Genomic DNA, 8,130 nt, shown 5'->3' with positions numbered 1-8,130 from the left:
GGCACATGTTAAACATGTAAATGAGGTACTGATTTATCTGTTTCTCGCATGAGATCTTCTTTGGCTGCATCAAAATTACTGTATTATTTATAAGTCTTAAACATTTAAAATTAGATGTGTGGTTTTAAAACAAAACATCAAAACCTTAATGCAAACCACATTGTTTCAATAAGAAATTAGATTTAAAAAAAGCAAATTCAAAAAGTTTCTGTGCTGGATCAAACCTGCACCTCATGTGGTTCACATCCATGCTGGATCTATTCTGTAGGACTGGGTTCTCTTTGCAATGATTTGCAACAGTGAACTCAAAATAAACAGATCTGGTTTCATTCATGGAATATTTCCTTATTATTGAAAAGCATCATTTTCTGCACTGTCCCTTGACATTTCTTGGGGAATTCCTAGAGACTCATAGCTCACTGGAGGCACCAGGACACCCCACTGGAGCCAGTAGTGTGATGTGCAGGCAGCTGCTCTCCTGCCGTGCTGCCAAGGGGTTGGGAGCTGCTGCTTCACTCTCCATGGATTGTGACAGTTCCTCCAAGGGAAGAGAACCTTCCCAAGGGCAGCTGCCCTTGCTGGGCTGCTTGATAAAGGATTTGGAGGGATCTGCAGAGCAGCATCAACCTCTGACTGTCCAAAAGCAAGATAAAGTGTGATAAGGACTGCCAGCAGCCCCTGCCAGTTTGCCCACTTGTGAGGCATGGGCCTGCTGCTCTGGAGCCAGCAGAGCTGCACCTGCTGAGGAGATTAAAAGGCTGAAGCTGCTCTGGTCACTGATTTTATGGAGCAGCTTGAATCACGCCTCCAAGCATCTTGGAGACTGGGCTTGACAGTATGGCCACCTCCAGCTTCGAGGCATTCATGCAACTGGTGTGTTCTGCAAACAGAAGAAAAAACTGACGCCTCTCACTTACTCTCAGGGGCCATTGCTCTGCCCATAAATGTATCATCAGTGAAACACAAACTACATGACAGTGAAGTCAACCTTAGTCAGTGTTGCACCGGCTGGTTTGCACTTCCTCTGTAATTGCACTCGCAACGAAGATTGTATGGAGGATGAAGGACTCCGGGGCTCCACAGCATGGGACAAGGCTCACTGGGCAGGGGGATATGCTGTGGGCCATGCTGTACCTATTCTATCACTTCACAGTGCCTAATGTTCCCAAAATGGGCAGCTTTCTCCCCACGAGGTCAGGAAGGATCAAAACCCCTCCGAGCAGGAGAACAGGCTCCTTGCCCAGTGCCAGGCCCAGGGCTGGCAGTAGGCAGAGAAAGAATGGCATGGAGCTGTCCTGCACCCTGGTGTGAGCAGAGACCGTGGGCGGAGGGAGCCCAGTGTGGAGCTGTCCCACTTCTGGGGTGCCAAAAACAAGACAAAGTACCACCCCACAAATGTGGAGCAGAGCAGAAAGCAAGCCGTGGCTCTCCATGCCGCCGGGCTGCCATCAGTGTGTGTGCTGGCGGGTCCCAGATGTCACTGCCTATTGTCATCGTGGGGGTCCTTTTTCAGCCTCTGCCCAGTGGTCCTGATGTATTTTTTCATTTGTGGTGTTTGTCAAAATGAATCAGCATTGCCCTCTACAACTCATCCCTCCATCCTTCTCAGCACCCGCTCTGCACTTGGGAAGCTGGGAATCTTACTGGAGGACAGGAAGCGTTTGCTAACACCCCATTTAATGCAGATTTTTCTAAGAGCAATGGAGAAGCTTAGGGGAAAAGCATGAACTGCAGGAATTGCTCATTTCATTTCCTGTGGTTTCATAATTTTGTTGCTTACCAATTTTGAATTTCAAAAAGCTTGTGGTTTCCCTACAGCCCTCATCTGAGGGGAGGACACATTTCAGTAGCATTCTGAGCTGACATGAGATCGCAAACAAAAATAATATTATGGCAACTGGCATACTGAGCTATGTGAGAAAGAAACACAACCCCCCTCTGGCTGCATTTGGCCAGGTGAGGCAGCAAAGCAGAACCCCAGTGTCAGCAGGTCACCTCGAGTATCTGGGAGGGATGGTGTGGGTGCTCCCCACACCAGGGGCAAGCGGCCCACCACTGCTGACAGACCATAGAGCGTGCCTGAGCGATGGGAGACAGCAGCACGGGGAGGGGACAGGAGTGTGGGGCGTGGGTGCCTCTCCCTCCCCTCTTTGAGCAGGTTTCTGCCTCACTGGGGCCAGTGCAGCCAGTGCTGCTGAACTCGAGGTGGGCGCGGGTTCTGCTCACCACCCAGTCTGGCTCATTCCCACGGGCTTGGAACTTGACCTCTTCTACGAGAGTTAAGTGGGTGACCCAGAGAGAGATTTGTCCTGTTCCAGCTAATGAACGGTTCAGGGATGTCAGCAGGATGAGCACTGCTGTCTCGGGTGGCCTTGGGTCAGGTCTGTAACAGCTGAGCCCGCTGCGATGCTCGCCCCAGCCTCAGGCCTCATGCAGGAGCAGTGCTGGGACACATGGAAACGTGTTCCCAAGTGCCTCACTGGAATGATCCACAGGTCACATGGATTAGATACAGTGATAGCTGTGAACATCCTCCTCTGGACACTGCTGAGGATCCAATTTGTGTTTATTGAAAATAAACTTTCAGAGGTAAAGGGAAGCCTATTGGTGAGAAAAATAGTTTTGTGAGCTCAGAATTTATAGCCTGCCTCCATAAAGCTGTCCAGAATCTGTGGATCTTTCCTTCAGATACTTATGTAAAAATAATTTTCATTCTGTTAAATGAAAAGTGCTTTAAGTTTGGCAGGGTTGTGCTGCTCATGCTCTCACCACTTCATAAATAATACTTTATAATAACAGCTCAGAATAAAACAAAAAAAGGGAGGGGGGGGCCAAGGTCTGCGCAGAGTTCTCCTTGTCGGCTGTAAATACCTCTCGTCATGATGTCAGCCACTCTGACAGAGGATCTGCCCAAATCACTACCACATGTGGAGCCAGGGGTTGGGCTTTACCTGGACTTTCCACTTAGTGAGTAATGTGGCTTGAAGTCCTGGCAGCATTCACATGACTTGGGGCTGCAGACTTCTCTCTACTTTCCTGTGAACCAGTTACTAATACTGGACAGTGCAATTTCATCAAATTCTATTTTCCCCAAACTTTTTCACCCTCTGAATAAAAATAGCTTCACACTTTCCTGAGTGTCTCTGATACGATTTAATTCAAAACATGCAGTCACGGGAGCAGGAGAAGGATGAGCGCTCCTCATTCAGACAGAAACCAGAACCCTGTCAGGCTGGAGCGAGACGGTCTCGTCGCTGGGAAGGCACTGAAGTAAGTGTCAAGAAACAAACTTCTTGCAGCAGAAGATACATCCAACAGTTTGAGGCTTGTCGCAGCATTGCAAAATAGGCTCTGTGGCCTGAGACGCCCTGCTTGTGCCCTGCAGATTGCCAGCAGGCCTTGGGAGCAGGCAGAGAGGGCTGGGGTCCTCAGTCCTTCCCGCTTCATCTGGTGGGAGAGGCAGTGTGCTCGTGTTTGGAACGAGGAGGGGCTGGGCAGACGGTCAGGGGTAAACCTGGGGCACCACAGTCTACACTGTCCCCCCACAGCCATCCCACTCTGTGCCTGCCCTGGCTCCCACTGGTCATCCCAGCAACACAGGGTGCTGAGGACCAATAACACTTTTAATGGTCCCTGAAAATTGCTTACCAGCCCTTGAAGGGGCCGAATTAATGGAATCTGCTCAGACGTGGCCTGGGTGTGAGAGCCCGGGGCGAGGTCTGTCCCTCGCCCTGCAGAGCAGCCCGGGTGCGGAGCACGACCGCCCTCTCTCTGCGGGGCTCCAAGAGCTCCCCGCATGGCCCTGCACCCATGATTCCAATTTGCCTGCTCTCTGAAGTGGTTTGGGGATGCAGCTCGTATGAAAAGCACAGTAAAACCAAGCACAGTCAAGTACTAAATAGCAGAAGGACATGTCCACATGTGGCAGCTGTTAGTCACATTGCTGGGCCCTTTGTCTGGGGGGGACTCAGCCACACACGCCCGGCGCTGCCACAAGGAAAGCGCAGGGAGCCGAGCAGGAGGAGCAAATGGTTTGTTTCGGCCAAAACCTTGAGAGCTGTGTGTGATAACCCCTCGCCAGCATCTCACCCCAACAAAGCGTTTCTAGCTCGTGCTTGTCTGGAGGCACCGCAAGCTTTGACTCCATGGGAAGCTGCTGCTCCTGACCCCCCCTGAGGCTTGTGCGGGTGCTCAGGTCAGTGACACTCCTGTGGGCGTTGCCTGAGTCAGGACAATGAGACCCCAGGCTCATGGAAGGACGGCAGCTTGTCACCCAGCTACAGGCTCCGTTATCCAGCCCTGGCCCCAGCTTTTGTGTTAGTGGGAGGGAAATCTCCGAGGATTTGGCTCGGAACAGACAATGATGCCATGAGCACAGTTTTTCTCAGTGCCAATGAGTCTAACCTAATAAAAGGGGGAAATTTCCACTGACCGCAGGGGAGCGGAATGGTTGAGATGGAAAAAAGAGGTGGAAAATTATTTATGACAGTGTAATTGCATTTGAGACAACTTATATCCAGCCAAGATTCCACAAGAAATTTAGGAAAGAAAAACTTCAGGTCAATCTGATTTGTTGTCCTGTGTTTAGGGGGGGGGAAACTTCCCTTGTGAAAATTGGACTCTGCAACCATATAAGAACTCATAATCAAAATTAATGTGGAAAATAAATTGCTGGCTGGCATCCCTGTCAGTGACGGACACTCACTGTAACTCTGCTGTCCTGAGACAGCAGCACGTCCCAGCGTGCCCAGCCCTGCCAAGCTGGCATCTTCCTCTGGTTCCCTTAAAATCGGGTTTTATTGTCCCCAGGGCTGGAGGGAGGAACAAAAGGATGCCAGAGCTGTGGGCAGGGTGGCAGTGGCTGAGTAACTCCGTAACTCCGGAGAGGCAAGGAGGGGCCTGCTCACACCCTGGCTGAGGGCAGGACTCCACCCTCTGCTCCGGGCCATGCCTCATCCTCAGGGCCCCCCCAGTACCTATTTGGGGGGCAGTTCTGGAGCAGCAGAATTTCACGTCCCAGCAGATGCTGGGTCACTCTCCCTGTGGCTTCCTGGAGCTCCTGACACCATCAGCTGCTCCCTGGCCAGCACGAGGGCTCAAACCTTGAGTAAATGATGAGTATATGCTGCAGTCTGGCTCCAGCCGGGCTCCTGAGCATCACACTTCCAAGCTTTTCTCTGACACCAAGATAACCAGAAAACTTCATTTTTTCAAATACAGGTGAGACTTAATGAACTGCAAGAGCCTGCCTGGCCTTGTTTACTGGAGTTCAGAAGCTGGAACTTTCTGAAAACCCACCAGTTCCTGAAAAAAATGGCATTGTTGTTACAGTCAGAGCTGTTTGTTCTCTTCAGCAGAAACCTGGGGCTGCAGAGGAGTCCTCTGTGCCAGCAGGGCACTGAGAGAGCTCCAGAGCTGTTGTCTCTGCACAGAGGAATTCCTAAATTTCAACCTGGCTTTTTTTAGAGAATGTGCTGCTAATTCCAGTGGTAATTTCATTATGTGTCATTTCCCTCCATTATTTGGTTCAAAAGATGAAGACTAAACGTAGATTTTAAAATTATCCAGATTGCAGATCTTGCCTCTGGGAAAGCTTCAATCTCATCTTTTGTTTTCATTTCTGGATTTTTGCAGGTCTGCAAATGTGTTTGTTTTAATAATGCAGCTGCAGGACAGCTTAAAAAAATCAAGCATTGCTGGCATTTAATATCTCTAATCCAGCAGTAAGACAAGTCTGCCGACGGTTTACTTAATGTTCAACAGCCTTTTCTGATTAAGCAAAAGGTTTGAAGTGATTATAGTTTATTTACAACAAAAGTGGACTTAAATGAGAGTTAATTCCTCTCCCTCCTCCCTCATTGGGCTGGGTGCCAGTCACCATGTGTCTACTTCACTCTCTCTTCAAGAGCATCCACAGAAGCCATGGCAGATGTTCCCATCAGGCTCTCCAAGAAGAGGTTCTCCTCCAAGAGCCCCTGGGAATGGAGGTGCCCCTGGGGCCCCAGCTCAGCCCTGGCACTGCCTCAGGTAGGAGCCTTGTTCATTTCCCTGTAGAAGGTCCAGCATTCCTTCAGCTGATATTGCATGAGGAAATTATATTTTCAAGCACCAACAAGTTTTATTTTCCTTATTGTTAATCAAATAACCTTGAAAAGCAAGAGGTCACTGTGATGAGCAGTGGCAGGAGCCCCTGGAGCTGGAGTATTATGTCCCACCATGGCCCTGTAATCCAGAGAGACAGCAAGAAGGGAAAAAACAGAAAGAACAGGTGAGTGCTGGAAAAGAGAAGGCAAAATTCATTCCCAAGAGATGCAAAAGCTAAGCCGATTTAAAAAAAATATTAAGTGGTTTTGATTTGTTTTCTGGACAAAATATTTCCAATAGAAACTTGCAAATGGGTTGGTTTGTTTGTTTTCAGTAGACATCAACATCTGCCATTGTATAAAAAAAGCTGGAGGAGCAGCATCCAGGGGCTCTTCCCAATGACTCGCCTGGGACTCCCTGACGCTGCCTGGCCCTGCCGGCTCCTGACTCCACCTTTCAACACCTGCCACAGGTGCAAGGCACAGCTGGGGGCCGTAATAAGGTCATTATTTAGACACTAATGGCACTTGTGGGGCACACAGTGCTGGGCACCTGCTGATAATGGGGCTGGTGCTTGCAGGAACAGACCACTGTCAGGCAGGAACGCCCTTCCAAAAGCATCTCCTCCCTGGTGGGCAGGTGCATTTTCATGCTGAGAACCTGGCGAGTCTCAGACTCCCCTTGAGCAGCTGCAGAGAGTGCGGGGGGAGATGGGGACACAAGCTCTGTGATGTCCTGGGGCCAAGAGTCTCTGGCTTCCCCTCATTTGCACAAATATGTCTGAAGACCTTTCTGGTCTCTGTTGAACACTCATCCCCCCTGCCCACGGAGTGTCTATTTGTCACTTTCATGGCATCATTTCCCTGTCAATTGGAAGTAATTTTCCTATAAAAATGTAAAATTGCTTCTCCAAACGAGCCATCAAACACACGCCACTCGCCAGTGTGGTGAAATGCTTCGAGCAGCTCAGCGCCGGGGTCACCAGGGCGCTGCCTCGGGGGCGATTTGGCATTTCCCAGCAGCAGTGGCAGCTCAATGGACACAATGAGGCCAGCGGGCCCCAGGGCCAGCACCAGGCACTGCCCCTGTCCCTACCTACCAGATCAATGGAAGCCCCAGCTCTCACCGGCAGGGAGTGCAAGGAAGAAAGACACAAAAGCTTCAGAGAGTGAATAAACTCAATTAGATCGCTGTAATTGCAACAAGAATTAGTGTGGGGGTCAGGCACATGTGCCGGCACAGAGCAGTAATTAAAAGTGCCATGTTTGCCACGCTGGGGAGAAGGCCTGCTGGGTCCCAGCAGTGCCCTTTGAAAAGCTCCATGATGGAGCTTCAAGCCTGGATAAATACAAATGTCAGTGCCTCACAGCCTGTGGGGGGACTCTCAATCCACAGCTCAGTGGGAGAATCCCCTGCTTTACATTCCCATCAGTTGGGCTAATTTCAGAGTCAGGCTTTGATGTGCTTTGGGGAGCCCTGTGTGCTACACACTTTCCCAGCGAGGCATCCTCTCCCTTTCTCAAATGCTTTATTAATTTTCTCCTGTGGTTTTTTTTATCCTCCCTTTCTCTTGGGCCTGCCTGCAAGTTCTCTTTTGTGTTCACCCAGCAGGGTCCACAGCGGAGAATTTATATCATTCTGAAATACATATAAAGAAGGGATAAAAGAGGAGATGGAGGAACCTGTAGAGATCAGAGCGACAATCTGTCCTGGGAGCAAGGGTCCCCTTCCTCTGGCCACTGGCCCCTTGTGGCCCCAGCACTGTTGGCACCAGTTTCCCAGATGCATCTGGAGCTGCACCTCCCACCTCTGCCATCAGCATGGGGACAAATCAGCAGGATCCCCTGAAGAACAGCAAAGGTGACAGTGGGCTGTTAACCAGGGCTCCCCACAGCAGCTGTGCGGTGGGAAGGATGGAGCAACTGGTCAGGGGCCCTCTGGGCCACCTGCCCACAGCCACTGCTAAGGGCAGTGGTGCCACCAGTGTGGGCACAGCACCTGCCAGGCACTGGAAGGGCAGGCTGTGACGTGCAGGTGGTGGCACTG

General features: G+C 50.5%; 1 long non-coding RNA gene across 2 annotated transcripts; it reads left to right on the top strand.

The window, feature by feature from the left end:
* The first annotated feature begins 3,929 nt into the window (after window positions 1-3,929).
* Window positions 3,930-7,347, top strand: LOC138122018 (uncharacterized). Of its 2 annotated transcripts, XR_011156319.1 has the most exons (3): window positions 3,930-6,027; window positions 6,156-6,268; window positions 6,419-7,347. It is a non-coding gene; the product is annotated as an uncharacterized lncRNA (long non-coding RNA). The 2 variants fall into 2 exon arrangements; XR_011156318.1 differs by having other exon boundaries at window positions 3,930-6,268.
* Window positions 7,348-8,130: the final 783 nt, after the last annotated feature.

The sequence above is a fragment of the Aphelocoma coerulescens genome, chromosome 23 (assembly GCF_041296385.1).
Source record: "Aphelocoma coerulescens isolate FSJ_1873_10779 chromosome 23, UR_Acoe_1.0, whole genome shotgun sequence".
Classification (NCBI taxonomy): domain Eukaryota; kingdom Metazoa; phylum Chordata; class Aves; order Passeriformes; family Corvidae; genus Aphelocoma; species Aphelocoma coerulescens.
Note: the sequence above shows the minus strand (reverse complement) of the source record. Positions and strands in the feature narration are given on the sequence as shown.